This window comes from Solea solea, chromosome 1 (genome assembly GCF_958295425.1).
Source record: "Solea solea chromosome 1, fSolSol10.1, whole genome shotgun sequence".
In the NCBI taxonomy this organism is placed as follows: domain Eukaryota; kingdom Metazoa; phylum Chordata; class Actinopteri; order Pleuronectiformes; family Soleidae; genus Solea; species Solea solea.
The window spans coordinates 19,401,440-19,428,602 of record NC_081134.1 but is presented as its reverse complement, the minus strand read 5'-3'; the positions used below and the strand labels follow the sequence as shown (position 1 = coordinate 19,428,602).

General features: G+C 39.0%; 3 long non-coding RNA genes across 3 annotated transcripts; 1 reads left to right on the top strand and 2 right to left on the bottom strand.

Moving 5' to 3' along the window:
• Positions 1–6,590: 6,590 nt before the first annotated feature.
• LOC131471167 (uncharacterized) lies at positions 6,591–11,948 on the bottom strand. Its single transcript, XR_009241981.1, has 5 exons — positions 11,714–11,948; positions 10,698–10,730; positions 7,009–7,062; positions 6,830–6,904; positions 6,591–6,664 (listed from the first exon to the last, which is right to left on the bottom strand). It is a non-coding gene; the product is annotated as an uncharacterized LOC131471167 (long non-coding RNA).
• LOC131471161 (uncharacterized) lies at positions 7,082–10,523 on the top strand. The gene is made up of 2 exons (XR_009241980.1): positions 7,082–9,425; positions 10,272–10,523. It is a non-coding gene; the product is annotated as an uncharacterized LOC131471161 (long non-coding RNA).
• A 4,318-nt stretch (positions 11,949–16,266) lies between the features above and the next one.
• On the bottom strand, positions 16,267–22,175 carry LOC131471173 (uncharacterized). The gene is made up of 7 exons (XR_009241982.1): positions 21,908–22,175; positions 20,889–20,921; positions 17,524–17,577; positions 17,343–17,417; positions 17,111–17,182; positions 16,642–16,700; positions 16,267–16,323 (listed from the first exon to the last, which is right to left on the bottom strand). It is a non-coding gene; the product is annotated as an uncharacterized LOC131471173 (long non-coding RNA).
• Between the last annotated feature and the right edge of the window lie 4,988 nt (positions 22,176–27,163).

The following is a 27,163-nucleotide window of genomic DNA, read 5'->3' as shown; positions in this document are numbered from 1 at the left end:
TCCTTCATCAACAATGACTTCGACTAATTCAGAAGGGTTGGTGACATGCTGGACCTAAAAAGTTTGACAAGGACACGAGTCACGGCTGCAAACGAATATTGATACAATGACAATGCTACCTAAAATATATATAAATGAATTGTAATGTATAACTAAATTATTGTGCATCTTAAACATGATGATGCTGCTAACCCTACCCCTGGTATATATAGTACTTACAGGACAGAGGTTGTGATCTCCTTCATCAACAATGACTTCGTCTAATTCAGAAGGGTAGGTGACATGCTGGACCTAAAAAGTTTGACAAGGATACGAGTCACGGCTGCAAACGGATATTGATACAATGACAATGCTACTTTAATATATATAAATGAATTGTAATGTATAACTAAATTATTGTGCATCTTAAACATGATGATGCTGCTAACCCTACCCCTGGTATATATAGTACTTACAGGACAGAGGTTGTGATCTCCTTCATCAACAATGACTTCGTCTAATTCAGAAGGGTAGGTGACATGCTGGACCTAAAATGTTTGACAAGGATACGAGTCACGGCTGCAAACGGATATTGATACAATGACAATGCTACTTTAATATATATAAATGAATTGTAATGTATAACTAAATTATTGTGCATCTTAAACATGATGATGCTGCTAACCCTACCCCTGGTATATATAGTACTTACAGGACGGAGGTTGTGATCTCCTACATCAACAATGACTTCGACTAATTCAGAAGGGTTGGTGACATGCTGGACCTAAAAAGTTTGACAAGGATACGAGTCACGGCTGCAAACGGATATTGATACAATGACAATGCTACTTTAATATATATAAATGAATTGTAATGTATAACTAAATTATTGTGCATCTTAAACATGATGATGCTGCTAACCCTACCCCTGGTATATATAGTACTTACAGGACAGAGGTTGTGATCTCCTTCATCAACAATGACTTCGTCTAATTCAGAAGGGTAGGTGACATGCTGGACCTAAAAAGTTTGACAAGGATACGAGTCACGGCTGCAAACGGATATTGATACAATGACAATGCTACTTTAATATATATAAATGAATTGTAATGTATAACTAAATTATTGTGCATCTTAAACATGATGATGCTGCTAACCCTAGCCCTGGTATATATAGTACTTACAGGACGGAGGTTGTGATCTCCTTCATCAACAATGACTTCGACTAATTCAGAAGGGTTGGTGACATGCTGGACCTAAAAAGTTAGACAAGGACACGAGTCACGGCTGCAAACGGATATTGATACAATGACAATGCTACTTTAATATATATAAATGAATTGTAATGTATAACTAAATTATTGTGCATCTTAAACATGATGATGCTGCTAACCCTACCCCTGGTATATATAGTACTTACAGGACGGAGGTTGTGATCTCCTTCATCAACAATGACTTCGACTAATTCAGAAGGGTTGGTGACATGCTGGACCTAAAAAGTTTGACAAGGATACGAGTCACGGCTGCAAACGGATATTGATACAATGACAATGCTACTTTAATATATATAAATGAATTGTAATGTATAACTAAATTATTGTGCATCTTAAACATGATGATGCTGCTAACCCTAGCCCTGGTATATATAGTACTTACAGGACAGAGGTTGTGATCTCCTTCATCAACAATGACTTCGTCTAATTCAGAAGGGTAGGTGACATGCTGGACCTAAAAAGTTTGACAAGGATACGAGTCACGGCTGCAAACGGATATTGATACAATGACAATGCTACTTTAATATATATAAATGAATTGTAATGTATAACTAAATTATTGTGCATCTTAAACATGATGATGCTGCTAACCCTAGCCCTGGTATATATAGTACTTACAGGACGGAGGTTGTGATCTCCTTCATCAACAATGACTTCGACTAATTCAGAAGGGTTGGTGACATGCTGGACCTAAAAAGTTTGACAAGGATACGAGTCACGGCTGCAAACGGATATTGATACAATAACAATGCTACTTTAATATATATAAATGAATTGTAATGTATAACTAAATTATTGTGCATCTTAAACATGATGATGCTGCTAACCCTACCCCTGGTATATATAGTACTTACAGGACAGAGGTTGTGATCTCCTTCATCAACAATGACTTCGTCTAATTCAGAAGGGTAGGTGACATGCTGGACCTAAAATGTTTGACAAGGATACGAGTCACGGCTGCAAACGGATATTGATACAATGACAATGCTACTTTAATATATATAAATGAATTGTAATGTATAACTAAATTATTGTGCATCTTAAACATGATGATGCTGCTAACCCTAGCCCTGGTATATATAGTACTTACAGGACGGAGGTTGTGATCTCCTTCATCAACAATGACTTCGACTAATTCAGAAGGGTTGGTGACATGCTGGACCTAAAAAGTTTGACAAGGATACGAGTCACGGCTGCAAACGGATATTGATACAATAACAATGCTACTTTAATATATATAAATGAATTGTAATGTATAACTAAATTATTGTGCATCTTAAACATGATGATGCTGCTAACCCTACCCCTGGTATATATAGTACTTACAGGACGGAGGTTGTGATCTCCTTCATCAACAATGACTTCGACTAATTCAGAAGGGTTGGTGACATGCTGGACCTAAAAAGTTTGACAAGGATACGAGTCACGGCTGCAAACGGATATTGATACAATGACAATGCTACTTTAATATATATAAATGAATTGTAATGTATAACTAAATTATTGTGCATCTTAAACATGATGATGCTGCTAACCCTAGCCCTGGTATATATAGTACTTACAGGACGGAGGTTGTGATCTCCTTCATCAACAATGACTTCGACTAATTCAGAAGGGTTGGTGACATGCTGGACCTAAAAAGTTTGACAAGGATACGAGTCACGGCTGCAAACGGATATTGATACAATAACAATGCTACTTTAATATATATAAATGAATTGTAATGTATAACTAAATTATTGTGCATCTTAAACATGATGATGCTGCTAACCCTACCCCTGGTATATATAGTACTTACAGGACAGAGGTTGTGATCTCCTTCATCAACAATGACTTCGTCTAATTCAGAAGGGTAGGTGACATGCTGGACCTAAAATGTTTGACAAGGATACGAGTCACGGCTGCAAACGGATATTGATACAATGACAATGCTACTTTAATATATATAAATGAATTGTAATGTATAACTAAATTATTGTGCATCTTAAACATGATGATGCTGCTAACCCTAGCCCTGGTATATATAGTACTTACAGGACGGAGGTTGTGATCTCCTTCATCAACAATGACTTCGACTAATTCAGAAGGGTTGGTGACATGCTGGACCTAAAAAGTTTGACAAGGATACGAGTCACGGCTGCAAACGGATATTGATACAATAACAATGCTACTTTAATATATATAAATGAATTGTAATGTATAACTAAATTATTGTGCATCTTAAACATGATGATGCTGCTAACCCTACCCCTGGTATATATAGTACTTACAGGACGGAGGTTGTGATCTCCTTCATCAACAATGACTTCGACTAATTCAGAAGGGTTGGTGACATGCTGGACCTAAAAAGTTTGACAAGGATACGAGTCACGGCTGCAAACGGATATTGATACAATGACAATGCTACTTTAATATATATAAATGAATTGTAATGTATAACTAAATTATTGTGCATCTTAAACATGATGATGCTGCTAACCCTACCCCTGGTATATATAGTACTTACAGGACGGAGGTTGTGATCTCCTTCATCAACAATGACTTCGACTAATTCAGAAGGGTTGGTGACATGCTGGACCTAAAAAGTTTGACAAGGACACGAGTCACGGCTGCAAACGAATATTGATACAATGACAATGCTACCTAAAATATATATAAATGAATTGTAATGTATAACTAAATTATTGTGCATCTTAAACATGATGATGCTGCTAACCCTACCCCTGGTATATATAGTACTTACAGGACAGAGGTTGTGATCTCCTTCATCAACAATGACTTCGTCTAATTCAGAAGGGTAGGTGACATGCTGGACCTAAAAAGTTTGACAAGGATACGAGTCACGGCTGCAAACGGATATTGATACAATGACAATGCTACTTTAATATATATAAATGAATTGTAATGTATAACTAAATTATTGTGCATCTTAAACATGATGATGCTGCTAACCCTACCCCTGGTATATATAGTACTTACAGGACAGAGGTTGTGATCTCCTTCATCAACAATGACTTCGTCTAATTCAGAAGGGTAGGTGACATGCTGGACCTAAAATGTTTGACAAGGATACGAGTCACGGCTGCAAACGGATATTGATACAATGACAATGCTACTTTAATATATATAAATGAATTGTAATGTATAACTAAATTATTGTGCATCTTAAACATGATGATGCTGCTAACCCTACCCCTGGTATATATAGTACTTACAGGACGGAGGTTGTGATCTCCTACATCAACAATGACTTCGACTAATTCAGAAGGGTTGGTGACATGCTGGACCTAAAAAGTTTGACAAGGATACGAGTCACGGCTGCAAACGGATATTGATACAATGACAATGCTACTTTAATATATATAAATGAATTGTAATGTATAACTAAATTATTGTGCATCTTAAACATGATGATGCTGCTAACCCTACCCCTGGTATATATAGTACTTACAGGACAGAGGTTGTGATCTCCTTCATCAACAATGACTTCGTCTAATTCAGAAGGGTAGGTGACATGCTGGACCTAAAAAGTTTGACAAGGATACGAGTCACGGCTGCAAACGGATATTGATACAATGACAATGCTACTTTAATATATATAAATGAATTGTAATGTATAACTAAATTATTGTGCATCTTAAACATGATGATGCTGCTAACCCTAGCCCTGGTATATATAGTACTTACAGGACGGAGGTTGTGATCTCCTTCATCAACAATGACTTCGACTAATTCAGAAGGGTTGGTGACATGCTGGACCTAAAAAGTTTGACAAGGATACGAGTCACGGCTGCAAACGGATATTGATACAATGACAATGCTACTTTAATATATATAAATGAATTGTAATGTATAACTAAATTATTGTGCATCTTAAACATGATGATGCTGCTAACCCTACCCCTGGTATATATAGTACTTACAGGACGGAGGTTGTGATCTCCTTCATCAACAATGACTTCGACTAATTCAGAAGGGTAGGTGACATGCTGGACCTAAAAAGTTAGACAAGGACACGAGTCACGGCTGCAAACGGATATTGATACAATGACAATGCTACTTTAATATATATAAATGAATTGTAATGTATAACTAAATTATTGTGCATCTTAAACATGATGATGCTGCTAACCCTACCCCTGGTATATATAGTACTTACAGGACGGAGGTTGTGATCTCCTTCATCAACAATGACTTCGACTAATTCAGAAGGGTTGGTGACATGCTGGACCTAAAAAGTTTGACAAGGATACGAGTCACGGCTGCAAACGGATATTGATACAATGACAATGCTACTTTAAAATATATATATGAATTGTAATGTATAACTAAATTATTGTGCATCTTAAACATGATGATGCTGCTAACCCTAGCCCTGGTATATATAGTACTTACAGGACGGAGGTTGTGATCTCCTTCATCAACAATGACTTCGACTAATTCAGAAGGGTTGGTGACATGCTGGACCTAAAAAGTTTGACAAGGATACGAGTCACGGCTGCAAACGGATATTGATACAATGACAATGCTACTTTAATATATATAAATGAATTGTAATGTATAACTAAATTATTGTGCATCTTAAACATGATGATGCTGCTAACCCTACCCCTGGTATATATAGTACTTACAGGACAGAGGTTGTGATCTCCTTCATCAACAATGACTTCGTCTAATTCAGAAGGGTAGGTGACATGCTGGACCTAAAAAGTTTGACAAGGATACGAGTCACGGCTGCAAACGGATATTGATACAATGACAATGCTACTTTAATATATATAAATGAATTGTAATGTATAACTAAATTATTGTGCATCTTAAACATGATGATGCTGCTAACCCTAGCCCTGGTATATATAGTACTTACAGGACGGAGGTTGTGATCTCCTTCATCAACAATGACTTCGACTAATTCAGAAGGGTTGGTGACATGCTGGACCTAAAAAGTTTGACAAGGATACGAGTCACGGCTGCAAACGGATATTGATACAATAACAATGCTACTTTAATATATATAAATGAATTGTAATGTATAACTAAATTATTGTGCATCTTAAACATGATGATGCTGCTAACCCTACCCCTGGTATATATAGTACTTACAGGACGGAGGTTGTGATCTCCTTCATCAACAATGACTTCGACTAATTCAGAAGGGTTGGTGACATGCTGGACCTAAAAAGTTTGACAAGGATACGAGTCACGGCTGCAAACGGATATTGATACAATGACAATGCTACTTTAATATATATAAATGAATTGTAATGTATAACTAAATTATTGTGCATCTTAAACATGATGATGCTGCTAACCCTACCCCTGGTATATATAGTACTTACAGGACGGAGGTTGTGATCTCCTACATCAACAATGACTTCGACTAATTCAGAAGGGTTGGTGACATGCTGGACCTAAAAAGTTTGACAAGGACACGAGTCACGGCTGCAAACGAATATTGATACAATGACAATGCTACCTAAAATATATATAAATGAATTGTAATGTATAACTAAATTATAATGCATCTTAAACATGATGATGCTGCTAACCCTACCCCTGGTATATATAGTACTTACAGGACGGAGGCTGTATTCCTCGCCATCATACACTACTCTTCCATTCAGTCCGGTAGGGTCGGTGACACACTGCACCTATAAAGTGTGACAATGACGTGTTAGGGCTGCAAAACGTCTGCCATGCAGCCATGTACAGGTGTTCAGAGGTCAGAGGTCACCGAGGTACAATATATACTTACAGAGAGCTGAGTTACACCGTCATCCACTTCTCCATTCAACCCGGTATCCTGCACCTAAAAAAGCGTGAGACAACAAACAGTTATCAGGAGTGTTCGTGTCTTTCAAGAAAGCAGCAGAAGACAATGTTGGTGTTGGGTAACCCTAACCCTAACCCTAACGAGTCCAGGTGTATTTGTGTTTGGTCACTGTTAAAGGACACAGGTGTCTCAAAAAGCAGCCGGCATATTCTTGGTGAACACTTTTCTTTTTTTTACCGTTTATGGGTACAGAAATAACACAGTTTGTGCCATAAATCGATCATTTTTGACATGAAAACTGCATCCTGGATTTCAAGAGAATAATGGTGTCTTCATTCACCATTACTGTGCAGTTTGAACATTGCAATGACAACCTTAAAGTCTGGCCTTGGCCTAGGTATAGTTTGGCCTAGGACAGTTTATTCCCCGGGTATACTCTGGCCTGGACCAAACTACACCCGGGTTTATAGTGGACAGGGGTTCATTTGTCCTGTTACACCTGTAACTATTCTGTTTGGAGTGAAGAGTAGCTGAGAAAATGCCAAAATGTGAGTTTTGAAAGGTTGTTCAAATATAGAACTGTGTGCTTAAAAATGAAGGAGGGAGGATCATTTGCCATGTTTGTGATGAACGTAACGTCTGATAAAGGTTTTAAAAACAGATTATTGCACAATTTTAAAAAAATAAAAGGGAAGGGGAAAAGGGGAAGAAGACGAGAGGAGTGCAAGTGGACACAGATGTCCAGGAAAAAAAGTGCTTGAGCAAGTTGTTTGTACTGGCTTGACTGGAATGTCTGCAAGGAGGGTCAAAGTGACCAGAACATGTGACGACACTTTACAGAATTAGCACAGATTTGACCTGCCTGACCAATCCTGCAACTACAGCTAATCTAAAGGGAGGAAGTTCTCATGAGGAAGGAAAAACCATTAAGTAATCACAGGATATATAATAACGCCCAGGGCTTTTGCACAGAGAGGGTAAGTTTCTTTGAGTATTTGACAGCTGATGGACAAGAGAGAAGACGAAGACCAGAGGACGGTCCAGGACACAAAGGCGCCGTTCTTTCAATCTCTCACATCTGTGCGTCGAGCTTCCAGAGGTCCAAACACTTAGCGTGTTTGTGAGTAGAGGAATTGAGCTGTAATGGTAACTATAGTAACTACTAAATATTTTAATCAATGTTTTATCATTGTGTTTTAAGGATTTTTATTGGTTTCCATTGGGACTTTCTTTCTTTGTTAAAATTCTTCAATAAACAGTATAATAATAATTAAATAAAAGGATATTTAATTAAGTAATACAGTGTAAACGTATTAATAATCTCAGTTTTTGCTACTTGTCTTGTTTGTGAACAGTAGAACTCAAACAGTTAAAGAGGTTTGTGCTCTCCAAGTTATTTGAATTTGAAAATTGTTGAATTCATTGATGTCCCTGATAATCATATTTAGTCATTTTCTTACAGGGAATTCAGACATGATGTCCCAAAATTTGATGTAGTCACTCTCTCTTTCCTCCTCTCAGTTTTGAGCAGTTGTCCAGCAGCCTGTGGTTTTATATTTTTGTTTCGATTGGGGGCTTTAGGAGAGCAGACAGGAGGGGGTGGGATGCATTGGTTATGTTTATTTAAATGTACATTATAACCATTTCAAGATTAATTTCCCCAAAAAATGTATTGTTGAAGTTTTTTTTTTTTTTTTTGTAACAAATAACACACAAAAGTGTTTTAGAAACAAGTACAGTCATGCTATAAATTGCTAATTCCTAACCGTGGACTGCAGCCCTCTGGTGGGCAGAGGAGGTACTGCAAGTAGGCTGTGAGAGGTGAAAGTTTTTAACTTTCATTTTTTTGTGCTTGTATTTCTAAAAAGAATAGACATGAAATATTTACTTAATCGGAAGTCATTAAACAAAGCAATGGCAGTTTTAATGTGTTTTCATGTTTGATTTATTTTTACAATCTGGACCTGGATTAGAGCTGAGATTAAAGGGTTTGGTGAATTTCTGAATTAAAATTTAAATCTTAAATTTGGGAATGGAGGATGTGTATAATCTAAATGGTTGAGCAGGATGTCGAGTTTGTATTTAACTTGTGTGGCTTTTCTGGCCTTTAGAGGACCTGGAAATGCAGTACGATGGGGCCCTTTGCACGGCAGCCATTTTGACAGGTCATTTCAGGTCTGAATCTTCCGGTTACTGATGCCCCGAGTTCCTTTTAACTTCCTCAGTGTCCCAGTGCATGCTGCTTCTCCCAACACTGTCACATGAACAGAGCCTTTGTTAATGCGAACACTAACACCTGCACCTTTTTCTGCTAGAACACATCAAAATGGCTGCCGTGTGTGAGAGACACACATATAGAGACAAGGGGAGGAAGAAGAGACAAAATAAATCAGAGAAAGGTAACTTCATCTGGGGTTTTTCTCTCCGGACAGAACAACAAATAACATTTTTTAACTTAATTTCATCCTTTTAATCATTTTAGCTCAAGTTTTACTTTACTTTTAAATTCTTGACTAAACTAGTCTGAATGACTATTTTTGAATAAAAAACATTTGCACAAAGCAAGCTGATCCACCTGCGATTAAATATTTTAATGGTTTGACAGCACTAATGTATTTATTATACAGTTAAACCGAAAACAAATATTGTTACAGTATCACCGCACTTCAGTCCTAAAGATTTTCGTCATCCGGACTGCTCTGAATTTTAATTTAACACCATTATCACAGTGTCACTGCTGCTGTTTTGACAGACACTTCTCATAGGATGGTATACATCTGCCTCTTTTTTCCTCCCCCCCTTTTTCTCTCTCCACCTGTGTGTCTGCCTCTGCCACAGATTTCTTCCTGTTATATTGATTTTTCTTCACTGCTTACTCATTGTGTCAACTGTTGGCTTTCTCTTCTCTCTGTGAGGATGTACAGTTTTGGCCTTAAAAGACCTGCACGTCGTAGTTGGTACAAATAAGAGTGATTTTCAGTGCCCGTGCTCTAACCGGCAGAGATTTCATTGTTCACCCTGGTATTGAAAATGTTTTCTTCCAAGTAAAATAGGGCCTGTATCATCACCAGTGTCTTGCTTCTGCTACGTCTTAACATGAAGGTCAAGAAACACGAAGTGGTGGTGATGAGAAAGTCGCCTCTTTAAATGTGCACAGCAAAAGTTTTTTGCACGTGACAATAAAGCTTTTTAAGCCCTTAATTTGACCAGTTTTTTTAATTGTGTGATATTTTCTTGTGTTACAGGGTTTCTCTGTAAGCTTCCCTTGTTACATATAAGAGGCAATCTGTGCTTTTATTTGTATTTTATAAGTAAGTCATACTGCAGTCGACCATGCTTACAAGGACAAGACCGGACTTCCTCGTACTGTGAGCCAGGTTAAAGACAAGAAGAAATAATGTATTAATATTGGGTCCATATTCTCATCCTCCACTAAAATTTAGCTTTGCGTGAAAATAATCTGTCTTCATTGTACAATAAAACCCAAGTTTATTAAATCCATTGTCACAGAGTGTTTATTATCGTATACAGTTGTTTAAGTCACAGTCTAAAGTCTTGGAAAGCTTGAGGAAACTGAATGATTCATTCAGTACAACTAGGATTGTGTTCAGGGTGAAAGTTAGATCAGATATTTCAAATCACTATGATGAGAAAAGTTAGCGGGGACTTACCGGAGAAGACACGGCCTCTGGCCATGGTAGCACCTGAGAGCATGAAGACAACATGTGGCATTAGAACGTATTTACATCATTACATCATTATTAAAACATGAGATTGGTTTTAATGCCGCAGCTGACGAGTGTACAGATTGTATTTTTGTTGTAATTAGAGAGACAGAAATCCCCGCGAAAAAAACCGTGTTCAAACATGCCGACGTGATTACCACGCTAAATAAAAAATATGACCTCATTAAACATGAAAACAAACTGGCTTTACTCGTTCTTTTTTATTAAAGTATTAAAATCAAGGCAGCAGCGCTATCTTACCATTATTATGAATGATGATCGTGTGCACCGGCTTTTGACTGCTGAACGATGAACTGCTAGCATGAAGCTTCAATGCCAAAGCAATAAGAGTGGAAATACGTGACGTACTTCCGTATTTTAGCATGCCCGAGGCATACGCGCGTTTTCGACCAAGTTCAAAACTCTCCCGTGAGTTTTTTATTTTTTTTTTATTTCTTCATTCCTGCGTGGCCTACATGTGGTTAAATTGCCATTTATATGTAAAAGTTACTGTTTAAAAAAAAAAAAAAAAAAAAAAAAAAGGTCCGAAGTGGCCATTACCCCCCCGGACACCCGGACATCTTCACAACTTCAGACCTTTTTTAATTGTTTTGTTAACAGTAACTTTTACATACAAATGCATGGTTTAATTAAAATTAAATTTTCATTATCATTCTTAAATGGCAATGTAACCACATCTAGGCCACGCAGGAGTGAAAAAAATAATACATTAAAATAAATCTGACGGTCACAGGTGGGTTTCCAACCTGGGACTCTGGTTCCAAAGCACAACTCCTTACCAGCTGAGTTAACTGGAACGGAACGTACATCTTTTTGGCCATAATTCGAATGCTTTATCAAGGGCTCCATTGGAGAATTTTCTGCCAAATCTGTCACATTTCCCTTGGTGTAAATCGTGTCTGACACTCATGATCACATGAAAATTAAGAGTTGGAATTTACCTGTATTGTTGAGAAGTCCCCTGCTGTCCTTCAGTGGAAGTGATTCCACAAAAATTTGAAAAAGGAAAATTCCGTCTTTTTCCATTTCCATGACTTTTCAGATTCCTGCTGTGGTCGTTGAAGGTTTAGCTTCAAGACTTTACATTTAACATCCAAGATTTTCAGTGTCAGTCTGTCAACAACACCCAGTGCATGTTTGTCGGTGAGAGAAGGAGCACACAAGCATAACTGAAACTCACCTTCACGCCGTCTTTAACGAAGTCACAATTTGTGCTGGGAAAGTTGCGAAAGATGGGTGTGTGATTATGTCATTATCAGGAACTCGTTCATCCAGAAGTCAGAAGAGTTGGTACATTTCCTCTATCAAGAGCTAAGTCTTAGAATTAGATTTGTGTCAATATTTTTTTTAGTAATTTTTTTTTTATAACAACACTTTTCACGAAGCAAACAACACTTTTTAAGAAACAAAAAAACTATTGATTTAACCATTCAAAAATATTGTATTTTATTGTTTGAAATACACTTGTTCTTTGCGCTCCCTGGTTTGTATTTTCCGTGGTGATTATTTGTTTGCAAGCGGGCCTGACGAAGCTGCCTGCTGATTGGCTACTGGGTTTTGGAGTGGCGACTCAATAGACCGGAAGTCGTCACGGGTTTGGAGTCACTGTCATCCCTCTTCCACCATCACAGTCTCCCTTTGCTTCCTCACCATCTGTGACTCTCAGTAGTTTGTATTGAAGACAAGGATCGAGTTGGATTGCTGGATCAGAAAGGCCAGATGGGAAGGACAGTGCGAGGAAAGCTCTGGGGGAATATAGATGACTGCTGGGCATTTTCTCCATTGTAAAGATTCTTCAAGTTTTGTTCCCTAAAATTTTGAAGGCAGACTCTTGGACAAGATGGACAAGGCTCTGTGAACACAAACTTAATCTGGGAAACGCGCTCATGCTCACGGGTTTGCACAGCTATTCTTCTCAGGACACTGGACTGATCCCCAACCTTAACCATAACCAGTTACATGTCTGGCGCGTTTCCACTGGCTTGGATTGAATTTGTGAAATTTGGAATTTTTGTCTCGTTTTTATGAACAAAAACAGAAGAAAAATCGTCTAGTTTGTGACTTCTGCACAGTTGTCACAATTTTTTTTAAATGAAATCATAATTTTGACTCAGCTACACATAAGACAGGATAAATGCACTTTATCCTGTGAACACACACACACACACACACACACCTAGGATGTCGGAGTTGTTTATTATCCCAACTACAATTTACCCAGGGTGCACCTGTGACTCCGCAATTCAAATTTTATCCTCGAGTTTAACCATGTTGCTCAGAAATGAGGCTCTTTTCCTCTTTAGGATTAGGTTTTGGTCTCCAAAGGACCAAAGGACTCCATATTAAGGGCCACTGGTTCTGAGAGTTTATGCCAGAAAACAAGAACAAAGACATGGGTGTGTGCTGAATCAAGTTCAGGCTTGTCTGCATTGCTGTTCTCACACCAGCATAAGTGTCACGCCTGCAGTTCTTCTGAGGGCCAAGTTTGATTTTGATAGGAGAGGGAGGAGTGAGAGAGTGCTGGAATGAGACGGGCAGAGCTCGACTGAGGAGGGGAGCTTGGTTTTGGCAAATTAGTCGGGAGGTTTTTTAAATGCTTTGAGGGGGAAACAACAAAACAAAGTCCCTCGACTGTGGAAAAAGAGATTAACTTGTTTATGAGTGTAAATTTGAGCCTTGTGGGGATCCATACAGTCCTGATGGGATTTCAGGTCTCGATACATAAACTGGTAAACACCCAGTGTTCCCAGTGTTTACTCTACCAAACGGCTTATTCTTTTAATTGTCCCAGGAACAGCACGCCGCATATCGCAATTCCTATAAGGTCTCGTGCACAAGGTTTTTACGAGTTTAGTAGTTGCTCCCCTTGATTGTAAGTCCTCGCGCCTCCAAAAGTTGTGTATTTTCCATTTCTATACGCTCACTTCAGTCTACGATGAAACAACAAAAACAAGCGACTAATTAGTGACCAACGTTGCAAACGCATGAGGGAAAAACAGGGCTAAGAGTCCAAAGTCAAACCAGGAGCTGCAGTGAAGCATCGCCTCGGCACAGTGGTACTCCTGCCAATTAACCGCTAATTAGCACATAATGTAAATTACAGCCGAGCTTGATTGATGACTTCGGTCAAAAAAACACAAAAACTGAAAATAGAAATCTGGAAAATTTCTAATTTTTCATTCAAAACCAAAAATGTTAATCTTCATGGTAAAATGCTGAATTTAAAATTCAGGGAATGTCCTTTGGAATTCATTTTATGGAGCATGGATGAAACAGCCAGGCCAAAAGTTCATGGATCAAACTATGGAACACAAAGAATGGGTTTAGCAAATGTAATTGAGCTTTTACTAACGTGGAAGTAGATTATGGCGCGTTTCCATTATTCAGTTCTAGCACGACTCGACTCGTCATAACACAGCTCGTCCAAAGTGCTGTGACGTCATTTTAAACCGGCTACGTCCAGCTCTCACCAGCCACTAAACACAGGAATGTCTGCATCACAAGTCGACGGACAACGGTGTAATTTTTGCGGACAGCAGCCGTGTATGCTCACTGTAACGCTCCCGCCAGCACGGCTCGACTCTACTCGGTCCAGTAACGTTTTAAATGACTACCTCCTCAATGTGGGTGGGGTTGCCATAGCACGGCTGCATGAAACTGCCATGGCTTCATTTTATATGCGACACAAACACACAGACTGCTGACGGTCAAAGCAGTTGTTTTCGGTGACATTTCCTTTGCTAAATGCTGGAGATTAAACACATGTTTTCAGGATTTTTAAGCATTTTTAACTGATCTACAGTTTGGCATTGTTCGCTTTGATTCTTGTGCTCTGATGTCGCGCTCAAGACGCTTCAGTGATGACGCTCTCTGACCAATCATTGGCTTCACTTTCTGCTTTGGTGCAGAATGTTAAGATTCCCTGGCTTTCTTCTTCTACTTGCGATAATAAATGATCTCAGTTTAATTATCTGAGATGAATCTGTCAGATATTTTGTCAATTACTTCATTAGTTAAAGTTTGGCTGATAGAATCTCAGAAAATGGTATTTTTACTTCCCTAACTCAAAGTATCAACTCTCAGGACCTTGAAACAAATTGGTTTTGTGAAATTTTTGGTCCCTCACCGCACGTTATTTACTGTTATGCTGTATGAATCCCATGATATAAACTGCACATGACTGAACAATACAACCTTGGGACACACAGAGGTTTGAGGGCATTTACGGTCTCTGTTTTCAGTGCTAATATTCCATAACGCCTTGTGTTGAGGAAATAAACGTCGTGGGTGTTCAAATGATGCGACAGAAGGTCCGACCCATACCTCAGGTCAGCTCTTCAGACTCAGCTCACAGACCCAGAGACAGAGACAGAGAAGAGCCGTCTGAGAGCGGTGAAGCATTTGAAGCTTACGTTGAAGATTAAGCAGGATCTCGTTTCGCTGCATCTTCACCGCCCACAAAAAGGAAGAGAATGTTCTCCTGCACTGTGAGCACGAGAGCGTTGGAGGATTTCATGAAAGCTGAGCCCAGGTTAGTAAACACGGAGATGATGCCAGTGGGTTGTTTGGCAGAAAAAAATCATGCATGATTTGAATTCAACGTGTGTTCTGCCACTGTGTGTGCTTCATCTCACGGGGAAACAATGAGAACGACAAATTAATTAATTATTAATTAATTATTCCCAAGATCTCATCACACTCTATTTTGAAAAGAGTCTTTGCATGTTTGAAACCAACTTACAACAAAAAAATTTGAACCGCTGGCTTGACGCGTAACTTCAAGTATGGTGGACATCACGGACGAGAAGCACAGAAAGACTCTTTAAAATGTTTCTTTTTTTTGGATATTTTTATTCTTTGCAAAGGGAAAGTCAAGATGGCCAATAGATTAAAATAATTCACTATTTTGTTCTTCATAGTGTAAGTCTCATCACTCAAACCATTGTGAATTGAAGGCTGACCCTCACACTACTTTACATTATTACATTACATGTCATTTAGCAGACGCTTTTATCCAAAGCGACTTAAATTAAACACTTACACTAACCTTACACATTACCTGCTGAGTGATATTTGATGTTTTACCTGTGTTGTATTTATCTTTAGGTGGGGACTGCAGATGTAAATTAGCCCAAGGCTAACTCTGGTGTAATGCATCAAATGGTGACATTTATGTTTTTTATTGCACATGGTCCCTTTCAAATAAAAATAAATCAAATCAAATCTAATAAATCAAAACTCAAACCATTGTGAATTGAAGGCTGACCCTCACACTACTGGATCATGGAATAAATCCATTTGAATAACTTTGAAAAGAAAAAAATCTAGGAAGTAAGTTAATGCATCTTTAAGCAACTTCGGGAGCCACGGTAGGTAATGATACACCAGAACTCCAATGAGTGTCTTTAGCAGCCACTGCAGCAGCTGCAGCCGCAGCCGCCACAGCAGCCGCAGCAGCCACAGCAGCAGCTGCTGCAGCCGCCGCAGCAGCCATTGCAGCAGCCACTGCAGCAGCCATTGCACCACGAGCATAGGATTGAGTGCCTCCCACCTGTGAATGAGAACGATGAGAACGAGAGACGATTAATAAAAACAGGTACGCTTTTGTGTTTGAATTGTCACTGGCAATAAAATATAATTTAAATGGGGGCTTTAAGTTCTTTTTATTCATCCAACACCCTTCTAAAACAGTTTTCTTATTATTGGAGGTGTCTGCCCTTTTTGGTGTAAATTATCGGCTCATATGCAGACTCAATAGCTGTGACATTGACAGCAGGTGCCTGGTTGACCTCTGATTTTAAACATACAGTAGCACTGGCTAAAATACCAAACTCAAGGCTTCAAAACAACAGTAAAATACTGTAATTACCATGGTGCACTTGCTCTGCGAGTCCCAGAACGAGCCAAAGACGAGGCTTGAGGTCTTGACTGGTGGGAGCAACAAAAACAAGAAGAGATGAGCGAGATAGAACAAAAAGTTGACATTTTATTACTTGATCTTTAATATGATACAGGGTGTAAATCGTGCAAACCGGCATGAATCACTGGATTGGGAATCAAAAAAGCAAACAATTTGAGTTACGGCTGCAAACATGTGCCATGCTGCTGGAGCATTATATTCACAAGTAACAAATGCAACAACTAAATCAGACGAAATTGGTTTAAAATAAAAAATGATGCTCTTAATATCACATAAGACAGAAAAAAAGTGGTGTTGGGTCATTTCTACAAATGACTTTGATTGATCTGATCAAATTACAAGTGACAAAAGTTTGCATCAGCTAGATGCTATTTACAGGTGTTCAACAGGTCAGAGGTCACTGCCATACAATACTTACAGGACGGAGGTTGTGATCTCCTTCATCAACAATGACTTCGTCTAATTCAGAAGGGTTGGTGACATGCTGAACCTAAAATGTTTGACAAGGACACGAGTTACGGCTGCAAACGGATATTGATACAATGACAATGCTACTTTAATATATATAAATGAATTGTAATGTATAACTAAATTATAATGCATCTTAAACATGATGATGCTGCTAACCCTACCCCTGGTATAGTACTTACAGGACGGAGGCTGTATTCCTCGCCATCATACACTACTCTTCCATTCAGTCCGGTAGGGTCGGTGACACACTGCACCTATAAAGTGTGACAATGACGTGAGTTAGGGCTGCAAAACGTCTGCCATGCAGCCATGTACAGGTGTTCAGAGGTCAGAGGTCACCGAGGTACAATATATACTTACAGAGAGCTGAGTTACACCGTCATCCACTTCTCCATTCAACCCGGTATCCTGCACCTAAAAAAGCGTGAGACAACAAACAGTTATCAGGAGTGTTCGTGTCTTTCAAGAAAGCAGCAGAAGACAATGTTGGTGTTGGGTAACCCTAACCCTAACCCTAACGAGTCCAGGTGTATTTGTGTTTGGTCACTGTTAAAGGACACAGGTGTCTCAAAAAGCAGCCGGCATATTCTTGGTGAACACTTTTATGGGTACAGAAATAACACAGTTTGTGCCATAAATCGATCATTTTTGACAAGAAAACTGCATCCTGGATTTCAAGAGAATAATGGTGTCTTCATTCACCATTACTGTGCAGTTTGAACATTGCAATGACAACCTTAAAGTCTGGCCTTGGCCTAGGTATAGTTTGGCCTAGGACAGTTTATTCCCCGGGTATACTCTGGCCTGGACCAAACTACACCCGGGTTTATAGTGGACAGGGGTTCATTTGTCCTGTTACACCTGTAACTATTCTGTTGTGACGACACTTTACAGAATTAGCACAGATTTGACCTGCCTGACCAATCCTGCAACTACAGCTAATCTAAAGGGAGGAAGTTCTCATGAGGAAGGAAAAACCATTAAGTAATCACAGGATATATAATAACGCCCAGGGCTTTTGCACAGAGAGGGTAAGTTTCTTTGAGTATTTGACAGCTGATGGACAAGAGAGAAGACGAAGACCAGAGGGCGGTCCAGGACACGAAGGCGCCGTTCTTTCAATCTCTCACATCTGTGCGTCGAGCTTCCAGAGGTCCAAACACTTAGCGTGTTTGTGAGTAGAGGAATTGAGCTGTAATGGTAACTATAGTAACTACTAAATATTTTAATCAATGTTTTATCATTGTGTTTTAAGGATTTTTATTGGTTTCCATTGGGACTTTCTTTCTTTGTTAAAATTCTTCAATAAACAGTATAATAATAATTAAATAAAAGGATATTTAATAAAGTAATACAGTTTAAACGTATTAATAATCTCAGTTTTTGCAACTTGTCTTGTTTGTGAACAGTTAAAGAGGTTTGTGCTCTCCAAGTTATTTGAATTTGAAAATTGTTGAATTCATTGATGTCCCTGATAATCATATTTAGTCATTTTCTTACAGGGAATTCAGACATGATGTCCCAAAATTGAATGTAGTCACGCTCTCTTTCCTCCTCTCAGTTTTGAGCAGTTGTCCAGCAGCATGTGGTTTTATATTTTTGTTTTGATTGGGGGCTTTAGGAGAGCAGACAGGAGGGGGTGGGATGCATTGGTTATGTTTATTTAAATGTACAATATAACCATTTCAAGATTAATTTCCCCAAAAAAGTATTGTTGACTAAGCGTGTAAAGTTTTTTAGTTTTTTTTAACAAATAACACACAAAAGTGTTTTAGAAACAAGTACAGTCATGCTATAAATTGCTAATTCCTAACCTTGGACTGCAGCCCTCTGGTGGGCAGAGGAGGTACTGCAAGTAGGCTGTGAGAGGTGAAAGTTTTTAACTTTCATTTTTTTGTACTTGTATTTCTAAAAAAAATAGACATGAAATATTTACTTAATCGGAAGTCATTAAACAAAGCAATGGCAGTTTTAATGTGTTTATATGTTTGATTTATTTTTACAATCTGGACCTGGATTAGAGCTGAGATTAAAGGGTTTGGTGAATTTCTGAATTAAAATTTAAATCTTAAATTTGGGAATGGAGGATGTGTATAATCTAAATGGTTGAGCAGGATGTCGAGTTTGTTTTTAACTTGTGTGGCTTTTCTGGCCTTTAGAGGACCTGGAAATGCAGTACGATGGGGCCCTTTGCACGGCAGCCACTTTGTCAGGTCATTTCAGGTCTGAATCTTCCGGTTACTGATGCCCCGAGTTCCTTTTAACTTCCTCAGTGTCACAGTGCATGCTGCTTCTCCCAACACCGTCACATGAACAGAGCCTTTGTTAATGCGAACACTAACACCTGCACCTTTTTCTGCTAGAACACATCAAAATGGCTGCTGTGTGTGAGAGACACACATATAGAGACAAGGGGAGGAAGAAGAGACAAAATAAATCAGAGAAAGGTAACTTCATCTGGGGGTTTTCTCTCTGGACAGAACAACAAATAACATTTTTTAACTTAATTTCATCCTTTTAATCATTTTAGCTCAAGTTTTACTTTACTTTTAAATTCTTGACTAAACTAGTCTGAATGACTATTTTTGAATAAAAAACATTTGCACAAAGCAAGCTGATCCACCTGCGATTAAATATTTTAATGGTTTGACAGCACTAATGTATTTATTATACAGTTAAACCGAAAACAAATATTGTTACAGTATCACCGCACTTCAGTCCTAAAGATTTTCGTCATCCGGAATGCTCTGAATTTTAATTTAACACCATTATCACAGTGTCACTGCTGCTGTTTTGACAGACACTTCTCATAGGATGGTATACATCTGCCTCTTTTTTCCTCCCCCCCTTTTTCTCTCTCCACCTGTGTGTCTGCCTCTGCCACAGATTTCTTCCTGTTATATTGATTTTTCTTCACTGCTTACTCATTGTGTCAACTGTTGGCTTTCTCTTCTCTCTGTGAGGATGTACAGTTTTGGCCTTAAAACACCTGCATGTCGTAGTTGGTGCTGTACAAATAAGAGTGATTTTCAGTGCCCGTGCTCTAACCGGCAGAGATTTCATTGTTCACCCTGGTATTGAAAATGTTTTCTTCCAAGTAAAATAGGGCCTGTATCATCACCAGTGTCTTGCTTCTGCTACGTCTTAACATGAAGGTCAAGAAACACGAAGTGGTGGTGATGAGAAAGTCGCCTCTTTAAATGTGCACAGCAAAAGTTTTTTGCACGTGACAATAAAGCTTTTTAAGCCCTTAATTTGACCAGTTTTTTTAATTGTGTGATATTTTCTTGTGTTACAGGGTTTCTCTGTAAGCTTCCCTTGTTCCATATAAGAGGCAATCTGTGCTTTTATTTGTATTTTATTTTTTAAGTCATACTGCAGTCGACCATGCTTACAAGGACAAGACCGGACTTCCTCGTACTGTGAGCCAGGTTAAAGACAAGAAGAAATAATGTATTAATATTGGGTCCATATTCTCATCCTCCACTAAAATTTAGCTCTGCGTGAAAATAATCTGTCTTCATTGTACAATAAAACCCAAGTTTATTAAATCCATTGTCACAGAGTGTTTATTATCGTATACAGTTGTTTAAGTCACAGTCTAAAGTCTTGGAAAGCTTGAGGAAACTGAATGATTCATTCAGTACAACTAGGATTGTGTTCAGGGTGAAAGTTAGATCAGATATTTCAAATCACTATGATGAGAAAAGTTAGCGGGGACTTACCGGAGAAGACACAGCCTCTGGCCATGGTAGCACCTGAGAGCATGAAGACAACATGTGGCATTAGAACGTATTTACATCATTACATCATTATTAAAACATGAGATTGGTTTTAATGCCGCAGCTGACGAGTGTACAGATTGTATTTTTGTTGTAATTAGAGAGACAGAAATCCCCGCGAAAAAAACCGTGTTCAAACATGCCGACGTGATTACCACGCTAAATAAAAAATCTGACCTCATTAAACATGAAAACAAACTGGCTTTACTCGTTCTTTTTTATTAAAGTATTAAAATCAAGGCAGCAGCGCTATCTTACCATTATTATGAATGATGATCGTGTGCACCGGCTTTTGACTGCTGAACGATGAACTGCTAGCATGAAGCTTCAATGCCAAAGCAATAAGAGTGGAAATACGTGACGTACTTCCGTATTTTAGCATGCCCGAGGCATACGCGCGTTTTCGACCAAGTTCTAAACTCTCCCGTGAGTTTTTTATTTTTTTTTATTTCTTCATTCCTGCGTGGCCTACATGTGGTTAGATTGCTATTTATATGTAAAAGTTACTGTTTAAAAAAAAAAAAAAAAAAAAAAAAGGTCCGAAGTGGCCATTACCCCCCCGGACACCCGGACATCTTCACAATGGTCACTTCAGACCTTTTTTAATTTTTTTGTTAACAGTAACTTTTACATACAAATGCATGGTTTAATTAAAATTAAATTTTCATTATCATTCTTAAATGGCAATGTAACCACATCTAGGCCACGCAGGAGTGAAAAAAATAATACATTAAAATAAATCTGATGGTCACAGGTGGGTTTCCAACCTGGGACTCTGGTTCCAAAGCACAACTCCTTACCAGCTGAGTTAACTGGAACGGAACCTACATCTTTTTGGCCATAATTCGAATGCTTTATCAAGGGCTCCATTGGAGAATTTTCTGCTAAATCTGTCACATTTCCCTTGGTGTAAATCGTGTCTGACACTCATGATCACATGAAAATTAAGAGTTGGAATTTACCTGTATTGTTGAGAAGTCCTCTGCTGTCCTTCAGTGGAAGTGATTCCACAAAAATTTGAAAAAGGAAAATTCCGTCTTTGTCCATTTCCATGACTTTTCAGATTCCTGCTGTGGTCGTTGAAGGTTTAGCTTCAAGACTTTACATTTAACATCCAAGATTTTCAGTGTCAGTCTGTCAACAACAGCCAGTGCATGTTTGTCTGTCTGTGACATATGAGGGAAAAGGTGAGAGAAGGAGCACACAAGCATAACTGAAACTCACCTTCACGCCGTCTTTAACAAAGTCACAATTTGTGCTGGGAAAGTTGCGAAAGATGGGTGTGTGATTATGTCATTATCAGGAACTCGTTCATCCAGAAGTCAGAAGAGTTGGTACATTTCCTCTATCAAGAGCTAAGTCTTAGAATTAGATTTTTTTTTTATAACAACACTTTTCACGAAGCAAACAACACTTTTTAAGAAACAAAAAAACTATCGATTTAACCATTCAAAAATATTGTATTTTATTGTTTGAAATACACTTGTTCTTTGCGCTCCCTGGTTTTTATTTTTCGTGGTGATTATTTGTTTGCAAGCGGGCCTGACAAAGCTGCCTGCTGATTGGCTACTGGGTTTTGGAGTGGCAACTCAATAGACCGGAAGTCGTCACGGGTTTGGAGTCACTGTCCGTCTGGAACACGTTATTTTATCGACATCCGACAAAATAATTGTAAATATCTAACGTTTGCCAGATTGTCGACGGAGAACGAGTTCCAGATGGACAGCGACTCCAAACCTGTGACGACTTCCGGGCTATTGAGCTGTCTACGTGCCTAAATGCACCGAGTTGAGCAGTGTTGTGAAGGTGTACCTGATAAAGTGGCCATGGAGCATTTGCACGGACACAATTTGAGTTTTTAAACTGCCGAGAGTGGAAATCCACAGGGACTGTTACCATTAGCTCTCCTTCAGGAAAAACAACCTCACAACAACCGCTATCATCATTCCAATCTGACAATTGATGGGGAATTTAAAGATTAATAACCATCTTTGTCTTTAAACGCTGTTTTTTAAAAAAAAACGATAGTCTGTCTTTAAAAACAACTCAGCTTCCCTCTTCCACCATCACAGTCTCCCTTTGCTTCCTCACCATCTGTGACTCAGTAGTTTGAATTGAAGACAAGGATCGAGTTGGATTGCTGGATCAGAAAGGCCAGATGGGAAGGACAGTGCGAGGAAAGCTCTGGGGGAATATAGATGACTGCTGGGCATTTTCTCCATTGTAAAGATTCTTCAAGTTTTGTTCCCTAAAATTTTGAAGGCAGACTCTTTAACAGATGGACAAGGCTCTGTGAACACAAACTTAATCTGGGAAACGCGCTCATGCTCACAGGTTTGCACAGCTATTCTTCTCAGGACACTGCACTGATCCCCAACCTTAACCATAACCAGTTACATGTCTGGCGAGTTTCCACTGGCTTGGATTGAATTTGTGAAATTTGGAATTTTTGTCTCGTTTTTATGAACAAAAACAGAAGAAAAATCGTCTAGTTTGTGACTTCTGCACAGTTGTCACAATTTTTTTTAAATGAAATCATAATTTTGACTCAGCAACACATAAGACAGGATAAATGCACTTTGTAAGGCCTGAAAATGTGACCTATGAACACACACACACAAACACACACACACCTAGGATGTCGGAGTTGTTTATTATCCCCACTACAATTTACCCAGGGTGCACCTGTGACTCCGCAATTTAAATTTTATCCTCGAGTTTAACCATGTTGCTCAGAAATGAGGCTCTTTTCCTCTTTAGGATTAGGTTTTGGTCTCCAAAGGACCAAAGGACTCCATATTAAGGGCCACTGGTTCTGAGAGTTTATGCCTTGAAACATGAACAAAGACATGGGTGTGTGCTGAATCAAGTTCAGGCTTGTCTGCATTGCTGTTCTCACACCAGCATAAGTGTCACGCCTGCAGTTCTTCTGAGGGCCGAGTTTGATTTTGATAGGAGAGGGAGGAGTGAGAGAGTGCTGGAATGAGACGGGCAGAGCTCGACTGAGGAGGGGAGCTTGGTTTTGGCAAATTAGTCGGGAGGTTTTTTAAATGCTTTTAGGGGGAAACAACAAAACAAAGTCCCTCGACTGTGGAAAAAGAGATTAACTTGTTTATGAGTGTAAATTTGAGCCTTGTGGGGATCCATACAGTCCTGATGGGATTTCAGGTCTCGATGCATAAACTGGTAAACACCCAGTGTTCCCAGTGTTTACTCTACCAAACGGCTTATTCTTTTAATTGTCCCAGGAACAGCACGCCGCATATCGCAATTCCTATAAGGTCTTGTGCACAAGGTTTTTACGAGTTTAGTAGTTGCTCCCCTCGATTGTAAGTCCTCGCGCCTCCAAAAGTTGTGTATTTTCCATTTCTATACGCTCACTTCAGTCTACGATAAAACAACAAAAACAAGCGACTAATTAGTGACCAACTTTGCAAACGCATGAGGGAAAAACAGGGCTAAGAGTCCAAAGTCAAACCAGGAGCTGCAGTGAAGCATCGCCTCGGCACAGTGGTACTCCGGCCTGAATGCCAAAGTCAGCATGCTGCCAATTAACCGCTAATTAGCACATAATGCAAATTACAGCCGAGGTTGATTGATGACTTTGGTCAAAAAAGAGACATAGATTAAGACATAGATTATGGCGCGTTTCCATTATTCAGTTCTAGCACGACTCGACTCATCATAACACGGCTCGTCCAAAGTGCTTTGACGTCATTTTAAACCGGCTACGTCCAGCTCTCACCAGCCACTAAACACAGGAATGTCTGCATCAAGAGTCAACAGACAACGGTGTATTTTTGCGGACAGCAGCCGTGTATGCTCACTGTAACGCTCTTGCCAGTTTAAGAAAATGGTTTGATTCTTGTGTCGGACATCGCGCTCATGACCAGTCAGTGGCCAGTCAGTCTGTTGACGTCACATATTAGTATCGGCTCAGCTCACTTGGAACCTTGTCAGAGCAGGTACCAAAAAAAGCACCAGGTACTAACCCATGTGGCGCTTTTCCACTGTACAGTTTCAGCACGACTCGCTTTGGCACGGCTCGACTCTACTCGGTCCGGTATCGTTTTAAATGACTACCTCCTCAATGTGGGTGGGTTTGCCATAGCACGGCTGCATCAAACTGCCATGGCTTCGTTTTATACGCGACACAAACACACAGACTGCTGACGGGCAAAGCAGTCGTTTTCTGTGTAACTGAATCATTAGAATCAGTCGATTAAAAAGAGTTGTTCACAGAATTGTTCAGTACTTCCTGCATGACCGGAGTGCAGCCTCTGTCTGACACAGTCACTGAACTGAACGGGTTGTGATTCGGCTCACGATCACAGTGCTGTCACTAAATACACCAGACTCCTCTTGTGTATGTTGACATTTTAGACATTTCCTTTGCTAAATGCTGGAGATTAAACACGTTTTCAGGATTTTTAAGTCTTTTTAATTGATCTACAGTTTGGCATTGTTCGCTTTGATTCTTGTGCTGTGATGTCGCACTCATGACTCTTCAGTGACGACGCTCTCTGACCAATCAGTGGAATTTGGGAATTACAGTATAAGTCGATTTTTGAACATTAGGTAGATTTTTGAACTATAAGCAGATTTTGGAACTTTAAGTAGATTTTGGAACATCAAGTAGATTTTGCAACATTAAGTAGATTTTGGATCTATAAGTAGATTTTAGAACATTAACATTTTGGAACTTTAAGAAGCATTTGGAATTATAAGTAGATTTTGGAACATTAAAGAAATTTTGGAACTATGAATACATTTTGGAATATAAGTAGATTCTGGAACTATAAGTAGCTTTTAGAACATTAAGGAGATTTTGGAATTATAAGTAGATTTTAGGACATTAAGGAAAGTTTGGAATATAAGTAGATTTTGAAACTATCAGTAGAAGGATTTAAAAGCAGCATTTTTTTATGTTGTCCTTGGTCTGAAAAAGTTTGAGAAACACTGGTCTAATGGAAAAGTGCCATATGTTCTTGATCATTGTAGTGACAATGGCTGTGCTTGTACCAGCAGAGGGCGCACATTGATTAAAGCTCAAACATAATTGGCAGAAGAAGAAATCAAAATTCCAGGACTCAGTCAGAGGAGACAGGATACTACAGCGTGTGGATCACTACATTCCAAATGCATGCATCAGCAGTGAAACAGAAAAAAACAGAAAAAAAACTTCCTCCATGACAAACTCTCTCCTCTACTTGTGAACCACGTCGCCTGTTGAAAAGCAAACGAGCCACATTTCCACAGATTAGTCAGGGAGATTTCTGTGTATCCCACGGACATCTGTGTCTTCAGAGACTTTCTCTGTCTGCAGCACGACTCATCAACAGGCTGGTAGTCTGACACGTGTGGCTTTCCAGCAACAACCTTGTTTGTTTTATTAGGCTCGCATAAGGTGAAATGTTTAAAATTAAAAACCAAGAGAAACACAGGACATCCTCTCCAGCCATGATGTGATTAAAACCAAATGTATTATCCCTGGACACAAGGACGTAATTTTTTCAAAAGGCCCTTTAGGTCCCCTGCACTTTTTACCATCCAAAAATAATGTTACACTATAGTAAAACGGAGACACGTCAAGCACTAGGACCAAGCGGAAAACGGCCGCTCAAGGTGAAGCCTGGCTGTTTCCGTTAGTTTAGACCCGCCCACAAGCTCCTTGATTGGCTCTGCCGTTTCTTGTGTGATTGGCCATCCCCGCTGTCACTCCATCTTGCTTGCACACTGCCGGGCTGCTAGTGTGCGGTCAGGAGTCCTTGGCTGTTTCTCAATACTCAAGTAAGCAAGTATGTACTTGCTTCCTTGGGAAGTATATACTTGAGAAGTACGTTGGGAGTATATACTCGCCAAGTACGGGAGTACACAAGTATGTGGTTGTTTCTCAATACTCAAGTATGCAAGTATGTATGTATTGTTCTGCTGTTTGAATGGTGGCTGGCGCCAAGTTACCGCCACCTAAGGTGTTGATAAATGAACATATGAAATACTTTTAATAAATGCATATATATATGTTGTTATTATTTTTACATTTTAAATATTTAACTTCATTTATTAATTTATTTCTATTAAAATATACAATACAAATAATACAATGTGGAAAATAGATATATTACAGCATTGTAGAGTAGTATATATATGACTTGTACAAATATATACTACTCTACATATCTAATATTTACATATTATATTTGAATACAGAAACAATT